Source organism: Mus caroli, unplaced genomic scaffold, assembly GCF_978045245.1.
Source record: "Mus caroli unplaced genomic scaffold, Mus_caroli_1 scaffold_15, whole genome shotgun sequence".
In the NCBI taxonomy this organism is placed as follows: Eukaryota; Metazoa; Chordata; class Mammalia; order Rodentia; family Muridae; genus Mus; species Mus caroli.
The window spans coordinates 3,984,891-4,006,808 of record NW_028227270.1 but is presented as its reverse complement, the minus strand read 5'-3'; the positions used below and the strand labels follow the sequence as shown (position 1 = coordinate 4,006,808).

Here is a 21,918-nt window from a genome sequence, read left to right as displayed (position 1 = left end):
GATGGGATTTAGGATCAATATAGTGACCTACTTCTAGGTGTGGCAGTGGGCATGTGTCCAGAAAGTATTAACTAAGTGGGAGAGAGTCACCTACAGAGTGTGTGACACCTTTCAAAGTTTAGTCCAGATAGAAAGAGATCCAAGAAAAATGTGTTTTGTGCCTGCTTGCTTTTCTCCCTAAGCACCTTTATCTCTGTGCTGCCATGATCCTCTGCTGACACAAAACTCTGGCACCCCTAGTCTTCCAGGCTGAAGCATACAACACCGGTCCTCTTCGCGGCCTTTGGCAGTAGTCTGGAACTGCTGCAGCATTCATTGTCAAGAACTGAGCAACCAAGTATCATAGCATCAGAGACCTTGGGCATAAACTCTGCAGCCAGTCCCACAAGACACAGAGGAAGATCCACTCCCAGGTGCTCCAACACTCCCAGGATCATAGGATCAGAGGTGAGGAGGATACGACATCTGCCTCAACACTGGGAGTAACTAGGACCAGCAGGAGCCAGACACCCAGGAACTCCATCTGACAAGTGGTACAGGTTTCTCCCAGTCTGGGCCAGCCAGTGTCCTGAGCAGACCTTGGGCGGGAACTCTTTAGCCAGTCCCACAACACCCAGAGAAAGCTTCACTCCCAGGCACAATAACATGTCCAGGACCACAGGATCCCAGGATCCCAGGAGCTTGGTCACACCAGGATCTCAGAGACCCAGAGGCAGCTTAACTCCCAGCTGACACACCCAGGATCTCAGGATCACAGGATCCCAGAAACACAGGATCACAGGATCCCAGAAACATAGGATCACAGAGACAGTTGAACTCTGAGGAGTTCTGACACAAACTGGATTATAGGAAGGACCAGCTCCAGTCAGATATATCGAGGGCAGGTAGCACTAGAGATAATCAGATGGCAAGATGCAAGCATAAGAACATAAGCAAGAAAAACCAAGGTTACCTGGCATTATCAGAACCCAATACTCCCACAATATCAAGTCCTGGATACATCATCACACTTGAAAAGCAAGATTCAGATCTATAATCACTTCTCATGATGATGATAGAGGACATAAAGAAGATATCATGATGGTAATAGAGGACATAAATAACTCCTTTAAAGAAATACAGGAGAACACTGCTAAACAGGTAGAAGCCCTTAAAGACGAAACACAAAAAATCCCTTAAAGAATTACAGGAAAACACAACCAAACAGGTGAAGGAATTGAACAAAACCATCCAGGATCTAAAAATGGAAATAGAAACATTAAAGAAATCACAAAGGGAGACAACCCTGGAGTTAGAAAACTGTGGAAAGAGATCAGGAGACATAGAATCACCAACAGAATAAAAGAGATAGAGAGGGAATAGAAAACATGGACACAACAAAGAAAATGCAAAATGCAAAAATCTGCTAACCCAAAACATCCAGGGAATTCAGGACACAATGAGAAGACTAAACTTAAGGATAATAGGTATAGAAGAAAGTGAAGATTCACAACTTAAAGGGCCAGTAAATATCTTCAACAAAATTATAGAAGAAAACTTCTCTAACCTAAAGAGAGAGATGCCCATGAACATACAATAAGCCTACAGAACTCCAAATAGACTGGACATAATAATCATAACACCAAATGCTCTAAACAAAGAAAGCAGTAAGGGAAAAGGGTCAAATAACTTATAAAGGCAAACCTATCAGAATTACACCATACTTCTCACCAGAGACTATGAAAGCTAGAAGATCCTTGGCAGATGTCTTACAGATACTAAGAGTAGCCCAGGCTACTATACCCAACAAAACTCTCAATTACCATAGACAGAGAAAACAAGATACTCCACAACAAAACCAAATTTACACAACAAAACCACATTTACACAGTATTTTTCTACAATACAGCCCTACAAAGGATAATAGATGGAAAACACCAACACAAGGAGGGAAACTACACCCTAGAAAAAAAGTAATCTTTCAACAAAACCAAAAAGAAGATAGCCACACAAACATAATTCTATCTCTAACAACAAAAATAACAGGAAGTAACAATCATTTTTCCTTAATATCTCTTAACATCAATGGATTCAATTCCCCAATAAAGAGACATATACTAATAGACTGGATACGTAAACAGGACCCAGCATTTTGCTGCATACAGGAAATGCACCTCAGTGACAAAGAGAGACACAACCTCAGAGTAAAAGGCTGGAAAATAATTTTCCAAGCAAATGGTCCCAAAAAAACAAGCTGGAGTAGCCATTGTAATATCGAATAAAATCGTGTTTCAACCAAGTGTTATCAAAAAAGATAAGAAAGTATATATCATACTTGTCAAAAAAAATCTAGTAAGTTTAACTTTCAATTCTGAACATCTATGTTCCAAATGCAAGGGCACCCACCTTCATAAAAGAAACTTTACTAAAGCTCAAAGCACGCATTACACCCCACACAATAATAGTGATAGATTTCAGCACCTCACTCTCATCAATGGACAGATCATGGAAACAGAAACTAAACACTGACACAGTGAAAGTAACTGGAAGTTATGAACCAAATGTATTTTACAGATATTTATACAACATTTCATCCTAAAGCAAAAGAATATATCTTCTTCACATCACCTCATGGTACCTTCTTCAAAATTGACCATATAATTGGTCACAAAACAGGCCTCAACAGATACAAGAAGATTGAAATACTCTCATGCACCCTATCAGATTATCACAGACTAAGGCTAGTTTTAAATACCAACAAAAACAATGGAAAACACACATACACATGGAAGCTGAACTCAATGATAACTTGGTCAAGGAAGAAATAAAGAAATTAAAGACTGTTTAGAATTTAATAAAAATGAAGACACATCATACTAAAACTTATGGGACACAATGAAAGCCGTCCTAAGAGGAAGACTCATAGCTCTAAGTGCCTCCATAAAGAAACTGGAGAGAGCTTATACTAGCAGCTTGACAGCACACCTGAAAGCTCTAGAACAAAAAGAAGCAAATACACCCAAGAGGAGTAGATGGCAGGAAATAATCAAACTCAGGGCTGAAATCAACCAAATAGAAATCAAAAAGAACTATACAAAAAATCAACCAAACCAGGAGCTGGTTCTTGGAGAAAATCAACAAGATAGATAAACCCTTACCCAGACTAACCAGAGGGCACAGAGACAGTACCCAAATTAACAAAATCAGAAATGAAAAGGGAGAGATAAAAATGAAATATAACTTAAAATAATTATTCTGTCTGGTCAATATTAACAGTTGAAAATATTAAAATTATGTTCTACAACAAACAAACAAACAAACAACAAACAAAAAACTGAGCAACCACTTGGTTTTCAGCCTCTCTGCTATAAAGGCCGCTTTTATTGGACTTCTCATCCTTTGATAAAAATTGCTTTGTGCTAATTCTATTGGCTCTGTTTCTCTAGATATCCTGCTGGTACAGAGGGTTACCTGAAGAAACAAAGGCTTTTATAAACATGTGAATACCCAAGACTGAAACTGTTGAATCACATGGTAAATATATTTTACTTTCCAAGAAGCTACTGAGCTATTTTTGAGAAGGGCTTTGCATCTTGCATTCCACTTTGCAGTAGATGAGCATTCCAGTTGCAGCACACTCATGACACTTGATATAGTCTTTTATTTTATTTTATTGGATATTTTCTTTATTTACATTTCAAATATTATCCCCTTTCCTGGTTTTTCCTCCAGAAACCCCCTATCCTGTCCTCCCTCCCCCTTGCTTCTATGAGGGTGCTCACTTACCCACCCACCCATTCCTGCATCACTGCCCTGGCATTCCCCTAAACTGCAGCAATGAGCCTCTCCTCCCATTGATGCCAGACAAGGCCATTCTTTACTACATATGTGTCTGGAGCCATGGGTCCCTCCATGTGTACTCTGGTTGGTGGTTTGGTTCCTAGGTACTCTGGGGGTTCTGGTTGGTTGATATTATTGTTCTTCCTATGGGTTGCAAACCCCTTCAGCTCCTTCAGTCCTTTATCCCCTCCATTGGGGACCCCTGTACTCAGTCCAATGTATGGCTGTGATCATTTGCCGCTGTATTTGTCAGCCTCTTAGGAGACATCTATATCAGGGTCCTGTCAGCAAACACTTCTTGGTATCCACAATAGTGTCTGGGTTTGGTGTCTGTATATGGGATGGATCCCCAGATGGGGCAGTCTCTGGATGTTTTTTTTCTTCAGTATCTGCTCCACACTTTGATATGGTTTTAATGTCAACATTTTATACCATTTTAAAATACAATAATGGCTATATGGCTCTTCATTTTACTTTGGACACTTCTTGTTTGTTTGTTTGAGACAGGGTTTCTCTGTATAACCCTGGTGGTCCTGGAATTTACTCTGTAGACTAGGCTGGCCTTGAACTGGAGAACAACTAGCTTCTGCCTCCCAAGAGCAGAGTTTAAAGGTGTGTGTCATCACAGTCTGGCAAAATCCATTTTGGTCACTTTTAGCAATTGCAAATTTTAGTTTTTGGTATACAAGTGTTTTACTATATGCTCCACATATATAGAATGTATATGGAAACATACTATATCTAGTAGTTTCATATTTTGTAGGAACTATTTAAATTGTATTATTTTCAAATTTTAGAATTCATTTGTTCATTTTCAAGCTGTTCTTACATAAAAAATATAGGTGACCTGAGTTTTCTTTGTATCTTGTAACCTTGCTCAACTCACCAATTGGTTCTAGAAGTTTTCAAAACTGATTTCTCAGGATTTTTGTTTTTAATTTTTTAACATAAACAACCATGTTGTCTATTGATTGAGCTGGTTAGGTTTTTTTTTTTTTTTTTTTTTTTTTTTTATTAACTTGACACAAAATAGGTATGTCTGGGAAGAGGGAATTTCAGTTGAGAAAATGTCTCTATTACAATGGCCTGTGGGCAAGTCTCTGGGAACATTTTGTTGATATGGAGAATTCCTCCCTCCCCAGGGGCAAGAGGTCCTGGGCTGCATACAAACCAGACTGAGCAAGCCAGTATGCAGCTTTCCTCTCTAATTTCTGCCTCTATTGGTACTTGGGTTCATGCTTTGACTTTTATCAGTGATGGACTGTGATTAGGACATATACAGTCAACAAACCCCTTCCTGCCCAAGTTGCTTTTGGTGAGTATTTTCTCACAGCAACAGAAACCAAACTAGAATACTCCATGCAGAAGAGTTCTTTTAGTTTTTCCTGTCCAATCTGCTAATTTATGTTTAGTGCATCATCTCTCCGTCATTGCATTTCCTTGGTGATGACTATCAATGGTGAGAGTTCATATCCTCGCCCTGTTGCCAAGGATATCAGGAAATAATCAGGGAAATGATTCAGGGTTTCAATATATGTGAGGCACTAGCTATTGTTTCTTAAGTTATGAGCTAGAAAATGTTCCTTAATCTCTGAGTTACTTGCATCTATGTTTTTCTCAAGTGTCTACTGATTTTGAACTTTGTCAAAATCATTTGCATATTAAATGATTCCATGATGTGCCTTTTCTGGCTGATTTATTCACAAGGAAGATTACACTCATACGCATTTTGAAAGACTATCCTTCCCAGACTAAGTGTCCAGGTAATTCATGCACTTCATTCTGGTTCACTGTTGCTTGTATCTTGAGTGATTCGGTTTGTGCTTATGCTGTTGAGAATTTTGCCTTTTTATGCCTGAAGAGTGATGGTAATTGGTGTACTGATGTCTGATTATTTTTTTACAACGTTACAGTTGCTTCAATACTGGCTCCGTGAGATATGAATGACTTCCAAAGTGTTTTTCTCTGCCTGTCGTCTGCATTTTCTGACACCAGCACAACCTTTTACTTTGGTTTTCTGAAGAGTTTTTGAAATTGTCTGCATTTCTGTTCTACTAATTTTATCCTACCTATGCCATATTTTGAAGTGAGTTTCTTTCATACAGCATAGAAATAGATCATTTCATTTCTAATCCATGCTGAAGATTACTGGTTTCTATGTTTGCTTGATTTTATTTAATGTCATTATTAATGTATTTAAGATTAAGGATGGCTGCCTTTTTCTTCTTTGGTTCTGATAATTCTTTTCATTCTTGGTTTCTCTGTCCCTTCTTTCTCCTTTTGGTTTCTTAGATCTTTTTTTTTAAAGCTGAATTTAATTTTATTATTAGTTTTGGGGTATGGTATGCGTGTATGTGTGTGCATATATGTATATTTATGTGTGTATGGGTGTATGCATGTGTTTGTGTGTGCATGTGCATCCATCCAAGTGAATTGGTTTGGTGCCAATAGGTTGAAGTTAGGTGTCTTCCCCTATCTATATCTATAATTATGATGTACCTTTAGCATGTCCCTCCTCAATTTTTTGTGTATGTATTGGTGTTTTTGTTTAACTTCCCAAACCTTTAGGTTAAGCTTTCACCAAATTGGGGGGGGGGTGTTTCAGCTAATATTTTTTTACATATGGTTTCTATGGGCCTAAAACCAAAGATCTAATATGCTTGCTTGATTTTTACTTATTGTAATTATTGACACATTTGGAATTAGAACCTCCTTTTTGTTATTTGTTTTTGACTGTCTTTTTCATTGTTTTCTTCTCTATTGTTGTTATTTCTCAACAGATTCCTAAGTTTTTTGCTCATTTTAAACATACAAAACCTTTTAAAATATTTATTTATTCTTATATGTGTGGATGTTTTGTTTGCTTGTATGAGTGTACACCGGGCATGTACAGTGTCCACAGAGAAGAGTGTTGGTCCCTGTAGGATTGGAGTTACAGATGATGATGAGCCACAATGGAGGTTCTGGGAACTGAACCCTAGTCCTTTGCATGAGTAGTCAATGCTCTTAACATCTGAGCCATGTCTCCATACCAAAGTTTTTACATTTAGAAGATTGCATAGTTTCTCATGGTGTCTTTTTAAAATAGTTTTTTTTTCCTTTGCCAACTCTATTCTGATACTAGAGCCCATGCAATTATTGTGGATGTATGGGGCTGGGGAGGGAACCCAGGACCTTGTGCATGTGATATAACTGAGCTGCAGCCACAGTCCTTATTTTGTGTTTCAGGAAACTGGCCTCAAACCCCTGATCCTCTCTTCGGCATTTCCAAGGGCTGAGATTGTAGGATAAAGTTTATTTATTTGTAGTATCTTTTCAGATTTTCATTCATTTCTTTAGGTTGCCTCACTTCACTTTTCTAATATTTTAAAAATAGAGCAAGCAGAGTTGAAATACCACGTTGAAAGTTAAAAATTTTAAGCTAATCTTACAAATAAAATAACTGTATTAAGTCCAAATAATCTCTGTACAAGAACAAAACAGGTTTTTTTTTAGAATACAAATTGAGATTTTCCTACTTTTTCTTTTGAAAAATGAACTTTAAATAACTTATGATTGTATCCTGGACATTTTGCAAGGACTGTTTTGGAGACTTAAGGCCTTTCCTGATGATGGGATGGTACTTTTGGAGAGAAACAAAAGTGGTGTATTCATATTCATCCACAGAACAGATAACCCAGGTGTTCTTCTGCAGAGTGTCTGTTTGCATTTTAATTTTTAAAATTAATTAATAATTATTAAACATTTAAATTAATCCTTGATTGCCTGGTCGTGAATTCATACATGTAATCAACAAGAAAGGTCAGATTGAGCATACTTGCAACATCATATAGGGAACTGAATAAAACAGTATTGTGTTTAATATCAGCTACAATGATTGATACTCACTATGTATATGGTACCACAGTGTGCATTTAGCTTGCTATACATCATTTTTTCTCTATTTCTTAGCTCTATGAAATTAAATGCCGTTGATTGAGATGGTAAAATTGAAACTTGAGCAAAATAAACCATATCTTCAAGTTTGCACAGCTAGAAAACACTGTTCTATGAAAGCACCAACCTATCCTAATAGGAGCCAAACATTTATTCCTAGTTATTTAATACTGCCACAGCTCTCATAAAATAGTCACTAAGAATTTACAAAACGTTACAAGAAGAATACAGCCATATGTCAGTGTAATTCAGGTGCAGACAACTTTTGGCTGAATGGTCTGGACAATTTATATTGGCTTACTAAAGAATTTCACATTAGAGATATTATTAACATATTAGAGTATTTTCTTATAAAAGTTATAAAAATTGGATGTCAGAACTTTCTGTATAGCTAGAGCCTACTTTCCTCTTTGCATTTTCTCCAACCTATTTCTGTAAACGTTTTTATTCTCATCTCCTTTGTGACATTTTCAGGCTGTGTGTCATATAATGTCCATCACTTCAATAAGTAAGGAAATGAAGACGACGTACTACAACCTAGTGTGTTGTAATGCAACTTGATACACTAGCTAAAATGTTTCTTAAAGTTCTGGTGAATGTGTGGATGTATATGCACTCAGTCTTTGATGATCTCTTCATCAAAATATAACTGGACAGCATTGCCTTTGTCAGATTTAATCTTTCAATAAGTCTTTAGTTAGAAAGAAAACCTGCTCTTTCATACATGCAAAATCTGTGTCTCTGTGTTTGTCTGCTTCTATAAATATAGACTAATGTGAGCAGAGTATTTTTTTCTGTAATAAACAGAGCAAGGCAAGGCATAATGGCATAGATCTGTAACCCTAGCACTTGTTAGGCAGAGGCAGGAGGATCAGAAGTTCAAAGTCAATCTCTATTACCAAATGTGTTTGGGGCTAGCCTAAGCTATATTAGATACTTTCAATACCCCTACCATAGAAAATAAGACACAAGTCCTCCAAGACAAAAATCAAAACAAAATAGTACAAATATTGGGTCAGAGAACTTGGGCTTCAGTTCAGTTGGATGAACTTGGGCAATGGATGGCCTTGGGCAATACATTTATCTCATTAAATCTGCTTCTTTTATATCTACTTGGTTATAATAATATTGCTACATTTTTCTTATAGTAGTATACAAATGATATTATACATGTAAAGCACTTTGTTTCTTGCTTGGATACTGAGTCATTAAAACATATATACTGTTTATCTGTTAATTCTGGTTGTGCAGAGATGAATTTTTCCCATAGGTCTATATTTTTGTAACTGTCAAGGTAACATATTGATCTTATGAAGGCAAACAAGTATATTGATACCTGTGAAGTATGATTGCAACTAAATTAAAAAATGTAGAAGCATGATAATTTCTTGGGGCCTTATCAAATTCAAATTGATTTTCCCAGTGACTGTGTCAGCTTCTGTTTAATAAAGTGTGGGGTACTTACGCGCAATGACCCTGCAAAGTAATTTGATTTCTAGCATCAAACCACAGTCATGGTTTGCTTGGAATCAGTCATTAATTCTGTCCAACAGACATGAAGAGAGTGTGGGAATTACGGTTCAGTCTGCAGCCCATATGCTCCAGCTGACTTAACCAGTGACATCATTCCACTCTCTACTGTCCAATCACACTTGTCCTGAACTCTGACCGATTCATGCCAGCCCCAGAAAAATAATCTTCCAAATGACCTATATTATGACAAATAACATTTATGTCTGAGGGTTCCATCTGTCTTGCATACCAAATAGAGGCAGAAACTGGTTAGTATTTTCCATCTTGTCTTGGCAGTGACTTCTGGGAAATAGCTAAACAGCCACACTCTGTTGAAGCGGACCTGGAATTTGTTATATACTTAATACTGCCTCTTCTCTCTTTTTTTTTTCTTCTCTTTTTAAGATTGCATACATGTTGTGAGAAAAAGGGCCTAATGATTGAAGCAACTATTTTATCTTTCCAAATTATTGTGATTTAACCAGTTGAATTATATAATATATATTCCAAATCCACCAGGGATTATGTTATTTTTTTCAAAAGCCTCCATTGAAATGATGATATTAATAAGAATGGAGGACACTTCAATAAGGCTCCCAGCTGCTGAGAATAGCATTGTTAATTAAGTTTTATAACAGAGATGCTTCTTTAGTCCAAAATAAATGGATCTGGGAACAGAAAAGTAGACCCAGTATCTTTCTGTTGTTGGAAGAAAAAGCATTAAAGAAATATTAAAGAAAAATTTAAAGGCTTACGCAATGATAAGTAAACTTCCCCTGAGCAAATTCATTAATAAAAAGAGCAAGTAGTGAGGGGAGGAAGGAAAGGGGATTAAGGAAGGAGGCAGGGAGGAAGGAGAGTCACTATAGATGCTTGAAAGAAAAGTAGTTATTTAATCTTGCAACCAAGCAGTATCTCAGTAGAACTCATTACATTTAAGGCACGGAGAAGAAGAAAGACACCTTCACCTTGTGCACAGGTGAAGTTTAAAGTTCACTATTAACTTATGAAGAGCTTGGCTTGTTAGGTGTATGAGTGAAGCAAATAAATCAGTCCTAGCTAGAAGAGAGGAACCTATAAGAAGGATGTGGATAATGTCGATGAGAATGCTGGAGAGGAACTCTGTGGCTCATTTCCACCATCCCCAAATCGTCCCCTTTCTCCTGCAGTCAGATAATAGTATGCTTCCCCACCATGAGGGCCATACTGCCCTCATGTAGTTAAAGTTCTGGTTCTGATTTCCGATTTCCATCTTCTTCTCCATGTAATCTATTGGCTTAGGGCCCCAAACCCCGGTGTTTTATATTTGGGCAATGAGTCATTCCATTTCTTATTCAATAGCTGTCAGTCTAGGGGCAGACATGATTTAAGGCACGAGACATATTAGAGTTTCCTTGGATTCTTAGTTTCTTGAAAACAGTAAGTTCTTTGTCTTTTCTGCTTTCCAACTGCAACTCACGATTCCCTCTTTCAACTAATTTTCAAGGTATGAGAAATATGAACCATGAATTACATTTAGTAGCCAAAGTGTTGGCAGTTGTCCACCTGGGGGCTTTCCCAGGTCTCCAAACTATTCTCAGGAGACTGATCCTCACACACGCAACTTCAGATTGATGTTCATACTTCATTTTGTTGTTTATACTTCTCCAGCTGGTAACTCCTAGAGGTATATTGGAATATGAATAAGTAGGTTTAGGAATGCAAAGTTTGTTGAAAGTAAATGGGATGCTATCTTTGAGAGTATTCATTTCAATAAAAGATCAATGTAAAGCATTAGTAATTTAAGTTATAGGTGGCCCAAATCACTTATACAGTAAAGTGAACAGTAGCATAATAATGCAACTAAATTTTGTCTATTTTTTCTTAAGATTATAATGACATTTCAGTTGGCATCTTTGGGCTATGTTTCTAGGCTCCCTGGGGGCAATATCTGTTCACGTGGTGAGTGAAGAGTTGGAGAGGAATATTCCAGGGCTTCTTGATTTAAGAAACAAAGAATAGCCAAGGTAATTTTTATCATTCACTCTACATCTTTGCTGAGTAGCGAGAGAGCTCCAGGTCCTTCCCTGACATCACTAACATTTCTGTGATCTCCTTTAGAGGTGTGATCAATGACTCCCAGAGAAGCACAGGAGCTGAGCAGTTAGCCACAGGATACAGGCACAACTGAAGCAATTTTCTATTTCTAACTGACATCCCTAGAACTGGAAAAAGCCTAGCACATGCTCTGGTTTTCCCCAAGGATTTCATCTGGGGTGCTTAGTAAGAACTATGCTCTTTCATTATAAAGTGTCTTGATTTCCAAAATTTCTCTTGGAGCTGGAGAGATGGCTCAGCAGTTGAGAATGTGTCCTGCTCTTGTAGAGGGTCTGAGGTTGTTTTGGAGCATCCATGCATGTTCCCTACTCAAAAGCACTTGTAACTCCAGCTCCAGGAGATATGACGGTCCTCTTCTGGACTCTGTTGGTATCAGCACACACACATGGGCACATGTGAGTATATAACAAATACACACCCCACAGATACACATAACATAAAACAAAATAAATCCTACATTTTATAATAGTTTAAGGATTTAATCTTTTTATTTGTATGTGTATATGTGCACATGTGTGCATGCATGTGCATGTGCAGGTATGCGCGGAAGCGTGTGTGTGTTTGTGTGTGTGTGTGTGTGTAACAATTAAAAAAGAAAAGGGGGCCATGATTTTAAAAGAGAGAACTGGGGTGGTGGTACATAGAAGGGGCCGGAGGGAGGAAAGGAAAGGGGGATATGATGTAATTATGTTTTAGTTAAAAAAGAATTTTATAAAATTGAAAGAACTACTAAAATTAGAATTGTGCTTTGAGTCTTGTGTTAGTGACAATGGGTTGGCATGGTAATGGTGATAGATGGAGTCATAAGAAAATTTTGTGCTTGGAATCTCTTGTGGAATGATTAAGAACACAAGTGTGGTTAAGTTGAATAAAATTATTTCGACTCTTGGCACTTTTGTTCTAGATCTAAAGTTAATAAACACAAATAATTCAAGATGACAAAAAAATCCTTTCTAAAAATAACAATGTCATTATTGTATCTAAAAATTGACATAACTAACTAATATGACCCAACATTAAGTTCAAATTAAAATCCCACAGTCACTTCAGAGTGACTTCAGAGCTTTCTCTTCTCTACTTATTACTAAATTTTTGATATAATAAATGGGTCTGGGAACCCAATATTGGCACAGCCTGAATTTTTTTTATTTTTTATTTTTTAAGGAGAGAACTATGAGCTGCAAATTTGATATTTAAAATTCTGTTTTCTGAAATGTCAGATTAGAGCTTATAGTTATGGAAATTGGCACGGAACACCTAAGATTAGATTATTATTGAAAGGATGTAATTGAAGAAAAGCCATAAAGCTATGTTGCTGCTCAAGGCAGCAATAGTAAAACCTTTTGAATGCGAGTGGCATGAATCAATCCTGGTAGTTACAATGTGCCTGCTGTGACTGTGAAGTTATAATGGCACTTTGGAAGGTCATACCTTACACACATTATCAGACAAGCCGTTGCTATTTAACGCTATACCATAAAGCTCCTAGGCTGCCTATAAATCGTGGCAACACGCATAAGCTCTCAGGGCCCTTTCTATCATTGCTTGCCCTAAAACTGCTTAGTACAGCCCTATCCTCTACATCATTGCATGTACTCAGGACTGAAGAAAAATTGCTATGGTGCCTATGCACAAAGTGCTGTGTAGCTTTTAAGAGAAGACTTAGGCGGGGTTTCCGGAATTTTCCATTCGGGCCCTCCACAGCCTTTGCTATCATCAGCAGATACTCTGTGATTCTTTCTTTGTTATTTTTCCTACTGCTCTGACTCAAGGTGGAAATTGCTATCACATGGCAAGCCTGTCGGAGGAAAGTACCTCATTAGCAATATTATTTTCTTTGCAGGCACCAGGATAGAATAAAGCAAAATCCAGAACAGTATAGCAGAGAAAAAAAACTTTAGTGAAATGGTGTGATTTAGAAGGTATCCTGGCTCAGGTCGTAGAAGCATTAACCTTGGGAAGAGGACTTCGTAAAAATGCTTCCTGATGCTTCAGGCTCATCACCTATCAAATTGGAGGTAAAATATTGGAATTCCCCAGGAAAGATAGAAATCAGATGAGCCCAGAATCCCACTATTTTATGCATTACAAATGACTTCCCACATACATAATAATGGGGGCGTCTCTGTGACCACCATGGCCAGCAGGAAATCAGCTAGACATGACTCAGTAGTGTTGGTTCAGACTCCTAGAATCTGTCATCAGAATTTTTGGCATATTTAGGTACAGCTCAATTTGGAAATCCCTGAATCTTTAGTGTACACAAAGATGTGATTACATTGAAAATCTTTTCAACTTACATATGCCCCCTTCCATAAAAGATGGGCTCTATAGATTCACTACATGTGACATGTTAAGAGTCTGGGGGAGGACCTTGTGTGGTTTCAGTCCTATGTATATCAAGGTCACCAGGCTGTTGACAATCTCTCTTCCCATTTTTAAAGTACATGTGACATTTTCCATTAGGTGAGTTCTAATGACTGTGAAACAATACTCAAGGTAAGAGTCTAGGGAGTCAGACTCAGATAAACATTAAGAGTATGGGGGAGACTGGTGTGTTCTTGTCATGCAAGTAGTGCAGAGATCACTAGGCTGTTAAGCACATTCATTCCAAGCCTTCTGGTTGGAAAACAGGTTATACATCTTTTCTTTTGAAGAGACAATAATGCATATTAAATATTCCTGGTTTTCCTCATGCTAATCTATGAGCACCAGGATTTCTGTTCTCCCTACAATGTTGTACTATTATCAGTATGTTACTGAGAACCTACAGGATGGAAAAATAAAAGAAATGTCTTCATGGCCCCCTTAAAGATACTTATATGAATCAAGCTACATAGACTTCAAAACTTTTGTCTGGGAGACTCTCAATATATGATGATGATTCTTTATGTCATTTCTTCAATCATAGGCCTTAGAGCATTCTAATGATTCAGAAAAGATATTTGCTATGCTTTATCTATTGGGAGCAAAGCAGTTGGTGCAAATTCATCTAATTTAAATTGACATGGAGACCTGAAGCAAGAAGGGGTAGAGAATCTAGTATTGTAGCTGCAGTCATTTGGCCCAGATCTTTACAGGCAAGACACACACAAGGAGGAGCCCCTTAAGTGCTTTACAGAATGTAAAGTTGTTTATTGGTTCCTAGGTGAAGGTTGGCTGTTCATTGCTGTTTCCCTAAGCAGAGCCTGGATTGCAGAAGGAAAACAATTAAATCACACCCTCAAGCACAAGTCTGAGTAACACTCAATCTAACCTGCTCACCAAACTCAACTGAGAATTGCACTCACTGAGTGCCCAGAAGGATGCTAAGAAAAAAAAATAGGGTCTTTACACAGGAGGTTTATGTGGAGTAGAAAGGATTTGATAGTAAAAACAAGTAAATGAAAGGAATTATATGTGATAAGAGGTTGAAATTAAACTCTTTCAAAGAGAAATTCTCTTTGTTCTCATTCACTGTGTTGAAAATCCTTCTTCTCATCTGACATCAAATCTCTTTAATAGATGAACTGTGTACAGAAAACCTGATTCTACTATGACTGATCATTTAAATATCTAGTTCTGCTGTTTTGGAGAGAAGGAGAGAGGGAGGGGGGAAGAGGAGAGGAGAGCAAGGAAAGAGAGATAAAGAGAGAGAGAGAGGGAGGGAGAGAGACAGAGGAAGAGAGGGAGGGAGGGAGAGAATGTCAGAGAGTCAGAGAGGGAGAGAGAGAGGGGGAGGGAGAGAGAGAGGAAGAGATGGAAGGGAGAGAGAGAGAGAGAGAGAGAGAGAGAGAGAGAGAGAGAGAGAGAGAGAGAGAGAGAGAGAGAGAAGGTGGAGACAGGTGGTTGAGGCAGGGATACTATCTAGTGCCCTAATTTATCTAGACACTAAGCTGCCTTGTCTGGATCAAGGAAGGAATAAACTGGTGTTTCTAGTGTTTATGCAGAACAGTATTACAGCATCTAATTTATCTATAAAACCAAAGTGACAGTAATATTTAGACTTTACACATAATGAAAACAATCTCACCATGATAACACAAGTACCCACCCCATTCATTGCACTTTTTCTTTATTTTTTGGATCAAGGCTTTTAGATGCCAGCATTTCAGCCCTAACAATCTCCCTGCCAGGCTCATGTAAATAAGGATAATATGGTAGAAAGTGCCAAGAACCAGGCCTCCCAGGTGTTGGTGAAAGCCTGAAAGAAGCAGAGATTTAAAATCTCCACAACAGCTCTATGCAAACAGAGCCAAGGGGTCCTTTTGTCAGGCTAGAATACCAGTGGTATTTGCATACCTTGGTGAGCTAATTAGGAATCAGATGTCCTTCATGGGACCCATGGATTTGCTATTGTTCTGCACCTGGCCAGTCAAATGAGTAGGTCAATGTAAGCCAGTGGCTTTTCTGGTTTATGTTGGGATTCATTACTTGATCAAATAAAGTAGCAAACAGAAAGGTGAATTTTTTTCTGAAAGCAGATGCTTATTTTCTTGTTATGGTGGCATAGATTTTTGAGAGGTTTAATTGATCTCTAACAGAAAGGAACAGGCAAATGTATTTTGTAAGATCTTCATTAAAATGCTTCCAATTCTAAAACTAGGTTGTTCTGCCTGCTAAAAACCCAAGGCTTCTGGCTTTCTCTTCACATGGTATTCTTCTGTCTCCTGTTTTATTTTATTTTATTTTATTTTAATTTGGAGGGATGCTTTGTTAGCACAGGTTTGGCTGCTTTCATCCCACCATCCTACCCCACTTCCCATTCTCCACCCTCCATCCTCCTTTCTTAGGTAACACAGAGCTGCCTACCAGTGTGATCCTTTGCCCTCAGCACTCCTCCATTAAGACACTGTTCAAAAGAAAATCACACCCACAGACTGAACTGTGCACTACTATCCTCTCCCCTAAACCTCAGCTCACAAACCTTCACAGCATCTTCTCTCAGGTGTCTCAATGTCACTGCAAGGTGAAGTTTCCTTCTTCACCTCACACACGTGTTTTTCTTCTTTTGCAAAGTCAATTTTAAATACAACATGGAGATGCTGATTTGTGCTTTTTTTAAACCAAGAATTACTTAAGTGGCTTCCAGTTTTGCAAATATAAGGCAAATAGACACCTGGTGGAAAAGTATAAATGACCTTTCCTATTTGCTTGCTTATTGATTTATTTTCCTATTTGAGGGCTTAGTATAGTGGTTCTCAAAGGGTAGACCTCATACTAGCAATACCAGCATTACTTGAAGAGGTTTTCATATAAACAGATTGAGAGGGGTTATCTAGATCAAATGTTTGTGGAAATATGGCCAAGAAAATCATGGTTTAACAAGTCTCCGACAGATTTTTGATAAATGTGCCCTTAGGCATGGATCTATTGATTTATACTCCAGAAAAGACAACCGAACCATTTGGCATATGGAATGTATGGCCTTATGGGAAAGAATTCCTGAGTGCCTACCTTCATTTTCTGAGATCCAAATATATGTGTGTGTGAGTCTGTGAGCACGCGTGCAAATGTGCATGTTTGCAGCAGGTCACTTGGGATTGGGACAACTTATCAGGGGGTTTGTCCCAAGAGAAGTCCAAACCTCTCTCTTTCAGCAGCCTATAGGTCTTTATCTAGGGGGAAAGGCCTTGTGGGATTTTTTTCCATCTCATTAGTATGTTAACCAATCTTGCTATTGTCCAGGTTCAGTCTACTGTATAGAGATTTTTTTTTTTTTATGCAGCTTCCCTGTCACAGAAGACACTGTTTCCCAGCAGGCATCTTGGTCCTCTGGCACATAGAATCTGTTGTTTCTTCCATGATGCATCCTAAGCCTTACGTAAGGGTTTGTTTTGTGGATGTGCCAGTTAAGGCTGGTCATTCCATGTGATATGTAATCAGGATGCAGTTAGATATTATGTTGGTTTTGGAAATTGGCAGTAGTAGCTTATTCTCTATGGTGTGTATGACCTCACCAGACACTGGTAATTGACCTGGTTTCCAGTATGGGGCATGAGTTCACTCCTATTATTTGGGCTTTAAATCCAGTTAGACAGCTGTTGGTTGCTCCCAAGATGCATGTGCCACTGATGCACCCTTTGGGATGTCTTGCCAGGCTCATCATTGTTGTGGTTCATAGACTTTACAGCTGGGTAGGGCTATGGCTTCCTTCTTCTCCCTTAGCATTTTGCGTAGTACCCTGAGACACTGTCAAAGAGGGAGGAGGGATACATAATCCTAAAGATGCTTGAAAAAGTCATATGGAAACACTGTTTTATGTTTACTTAAAACTATAATATGTATTATATAACTATATCTACACACTCTGAAATAATTTTTGACACCTGGGGTGACAATGTTGCACTCAAGAGTCATAGATTACCTAACAAAACTCTAGTGCTGAGCATGAGAAACACCATTACAAGTCATTGGTCAGGGGAGTTGAAGAGACTCACTAAAATATATATATATATATATATATATATATATATATATATATATATATATATGCTCTTGCTGTTGCCCTTGATTGTCTTCCAGAACTTGGAGTTGAGGCCCTATGGCTGAAGAAGACACCACATAATTTGAACTTGAGACTTGGAGGAATCAACCTAGAACTGGCGTGGCGCTCATTCCCAATGACAAACTCTCACAGTATCTGAGGTTATTATCGTAAAATGGATGTATTCGGACAAATAGAGTGGACCTACTTTCTTCCCTGGGCCCATGATTTTTTTTTTTAACATGAGTCTTTTTTATTACAGCTCATTATTATACAGATGGGAACACTAAAGTTCAAAATAGATCTCTTTGCAGCGTATACCCAGCAACATCTTAGCTCAGAGGCCAGAAGGCCTCACTGGCCAATAATTTTACAAGAATAAATTGACAGTATTGATTTTTTATTAGGTATTTATTTCATTTACATTTCCAATGCTATTCCAAAAGTCCCCCACACGCTCCCCCACCCACTCCTCCACCTACTCCCCCACCCTCCCACTCCCACTTCTTGGCCCTGTACTGAGGCATATAAAGTTTGCATGACCAATGGGCCTCTCTTTCCACTGATGGCCGAATAAGCCATCTTCTGATTCATATGCAGCTAGAGACATGAGCTCCAGGGGGAGGTATTGGTTAGTTCATATTGTTGTTCCACGTATAGGATTGCAGATCCCTTCAGCTCCTTGAGTACTTTCCCTAGCTCCTCCATTGGGAGCCCTGTGATACATCTAATAGCTGACTGTGAGCATCCACTCCTGTGTTTGCTAGGCCCCAGCATAGTCTCACAAGAGACAGCTATATCTGGGCCCTTTCAGCAAAATCTTGCTAGTGTATGCAATGGTGTCAGTGTTTGGAAGCTGATTATGGGATGGATCCCCGGATATGGCAGTTTCTAGATGGTCCATCCTTTCGTCTCAGCTCCAAACTTTGTCTTTGTAACTCCTTCCATGGGTGTTTTGTTTCCAATTCTAAGAAGGGGCAAAGTGTTCACACTTTGGTCTTCATTCTTCTTGAGTTTCATGTGCTTTGCAAATTGTATCTTATATCTTGGGTATTCTAAGTTTCTGGGCTAATAGCCATGATTTTTTTTAAAGGAAATTTTAGCAGCTATTCTAGAAAATCCCTTTACTGAAGCTTTCTCTCAGCTCAGTTTGATTTATCCAGTCACTCTTCAAAGTTGCTTGGTAAGTGAGGACCACATGCCCACTACATCATCGTAGCGTCTGGCTCAATAGCTCTTCTGACTTTGGGTTATCATCATCTCTTTTATGTTGGTGTGATCTTTAATTTTATGACATCTTAATATATTTTATGTATTCAACGTTGAATCCTATTGACCTTCGTAGAGCAGCAAGGTGCCTTTCCCCCAGCATTGAACTGGTTAAATAGACCTTAATTTTTTGCCTTGGTTGGACCTTAAAGACCCATGTAGAGTCAATTTCCGACAGGAGTAGACTGCCCACTGAGTCTGCTTTGCAACATAATCCAGCTGAAACAAAGCAACTCAATCCAGCTGAAACAAAGGATGGTGGGGTCTGTGGGATTTCCCAATATAAACGCAGTGCTGACTATTAAACTTTGAGCCTTGATCAGAAACTTTGTCTTGGCTTCATCAGGTAACCCAGTTCATCCATGGCTGCTGGATGGTGACACAGCAATGTGATTGGTAGGAAAGAACATTTATTCTATCCATGGCATAGGAAAGGCGAGCCACACATTCATTATTCACTTGCCACATTGCACAGCTACCTTGTGCCTGTAGCAACTACTGCCAGTTGTACCTAACCTGTTTCAGAGAGCTAGTATATGGGCTGGAACTCTTTTTTTTTTTTAAATAACACTTAGCAGAAATGATAAGCAGACAGATATATTTTATTCAAGAGGAAGTGTAATACCTTTCTAAAAGGAGAATTTGGTTAGAAATTACTTCAGTTTAAAGCTCACTAGGGATTAATTAACAGTGAGGCTGTTTCCCCAATGGGCATATTTTTACAGCAAACTCAAAAGCTCAGTATAATATGTTTGTTTTCCAGTCTGTTTTTATTTAATCAGCTGTATGGTTTTGATTACTTTTTAGAAAATAATTTTGTTTCCTGCTACCAATTCTCCAGATCATTAGTTTGAAATGAAGTGAGAACAGAAAAATGCATTTCTTAGATCATGCACTTAAGTCCCATTATTTAATCTCATCGCACTTGTGTTTGGATTAGCAATAGGACTGCGGCAATGGGCTTCCAGAAATAAACATGTTTCATTTTGACAAATATATATACTTCAATCTGAAAAGAGGGATGTGTGTGTGTGTGTGTGTGTATGTGTTTGTGTGTGTGTGTGTGTGTGTGTGGTTTAGCCCTTAAATTTCAGAGTCATTTTATTCTTCTGTCTTGAAGACCCTGTTACCACAAAAAAAAAAAAAAGAAAAAAAAAAGAAAAAGAAAAAAAAAAAGAATCACTTTCCTAGAACTGCTTTTTCATTTTTTTCCCTGTTCAGTATGAGCAAGGCAATTATAGAAACTGGGGAGCTGATATGCAGACATCTTTTGTTGTATAATTTAGCCTTAAGCAGCACATATGAGCATCTTTGCTCTAGTGCCTCATAGAGTTTTAGTTTCTGGAGTGTGTGTGTGTGTGTGCATGTGTGTGTGTGTGGTGCATGTTTTCCCTTAAAACTCACATACTACAGCCTAATCTTCCAGTGTGATGTGGTCTGTTTCTCCATCTGTCTCTCTCAGTCTTTCCCTCCCCCCCTCTCTACTGTGAGAGATAGACCATTTATAAAGCAGAAAACTGTCATGTCAACACTGTGATATCCGATGTCTAAACTTCAGAATGGGCAACAAATAGTTTCCTGCTTCTTAAGGAATGCAACGTAAAATCAGACTTCTGGGTTGTACCTTCCAGAACTGCATAACTTCTGAGCCTGAGAGTTGTTACAGCTTCTTGAGGCTGCAGCTGTCTGGACTGTGTTCTCTTGTTAGAAGGGTCAGCCTTTTCATTGTCTATGTGAGCAATCCATCAAGGACGAGGAGCTGTGTGGCAGGCAGCAAAGCCACTGTTTGTAGGTCTGGAGAGATTTGTCTGGAAGATGAATGCTCCCATACTGCAGATGCAGTGATTAGTTTTTTTTTTTTTTTTTTTTTGTCAGTTTCATCCTTTCTTTCCTTAGCAAGCCATTTTCCTTGCCTGTTATTGAAACCCTTTCATAACACAGAAATGCTCTTTCTGGCTTCTCCTCTCCTTGCTGTTTGGACTTTGCTGTTAATACTTCTTGATCTTGTATCCTGGGTCTCTCAGAGACCAGTTCGCGCAGGAGAGCATGCAGGCCTCAGAAGCAACAGAGCTTCTTGGACAGGGTCCCTTTGGGCCTTCATCCTCAGGCAGACACAGAGCTGAGACCCAGACTTCTGTGCACCTTCTCCGCCAGAGGAGAGTCAGCCTCCAGGGAAGGCTTTGACCTCGGGACTCAGGCGAGATCACCATCTTGTATCCTGGGTCTCTCAGAGACCAGTCTGCACAGGAGAGTATGCAGGCCACAGAAGCAACAGAGCATCTTGGACAGGGTGCCTTCAGGCCTTCATCTTCAGCCAGGAGGCAGAGCTGAGGTTCAGACCTCTATGCACCTTCCCTGCCAGAGGAGAGCTTGCCTGCAGAGAGTGCTCTGACCACTGAGACTCAGGAGAGATCTGGACTCCCAGGAGTGCTAACAGAGGCTAACAGAATCACAGGAGGAACAAGCTCCAACCAGAGACATCTAATACCAGAGATTACCAGATGGTGAAAGACAAACGTAAGAATCTTACTAACAGAAACCAAGACCACTCGGCATCATTGGAACCAGGTACTCCCACCACAGCGAGTCCTGGATACCCCAGCACACCCAAAAAGCAAGATTCAGATTTAAAATCATATCTCATAATGCTGATAGAGGATTTTAAGAAGGGCATTAATAACTCACTTAAAGATATAAAGGTGAACACTGCTAAACAGGTAGAAGTTCTTAAAGAAGAAATAAAAAAATTCCTTAAAGAACTACAGGAAAACACAACCAAACAGGTAATGGAATTAAACAAAACCATCTAAGATCTAAAA

At 38.7% G+C, this 21,918-nt stretch overlaps 1 long non-coding RNA gene across 1 annotated transcript in view; it reads left to right on the top strand.

Moving 5' to 3' along the window:
* LOC147000849 (uncharacterized) overlaps nucleotides 1-3,514 on the top strand; it is a 56,189-nt gene extending 52,675 nt beyond the window's left edge. Inside the window, exons 3-4 of the long non-coding RNA XR_015045488.1 lie at nucleotides 241-447; nucleotides 3,426-3,514. This is a non-coding gene — a long non-coding RNA (uncharacterized LOC147000849). The remainder of the gene's footprint in view (nucleotides 1-240; nucleotides 448-3,425) is intronic.
* The last annotated feature ends 18,404 nt before the right edge of the window (nucleotides 3,515-21,918 follow it).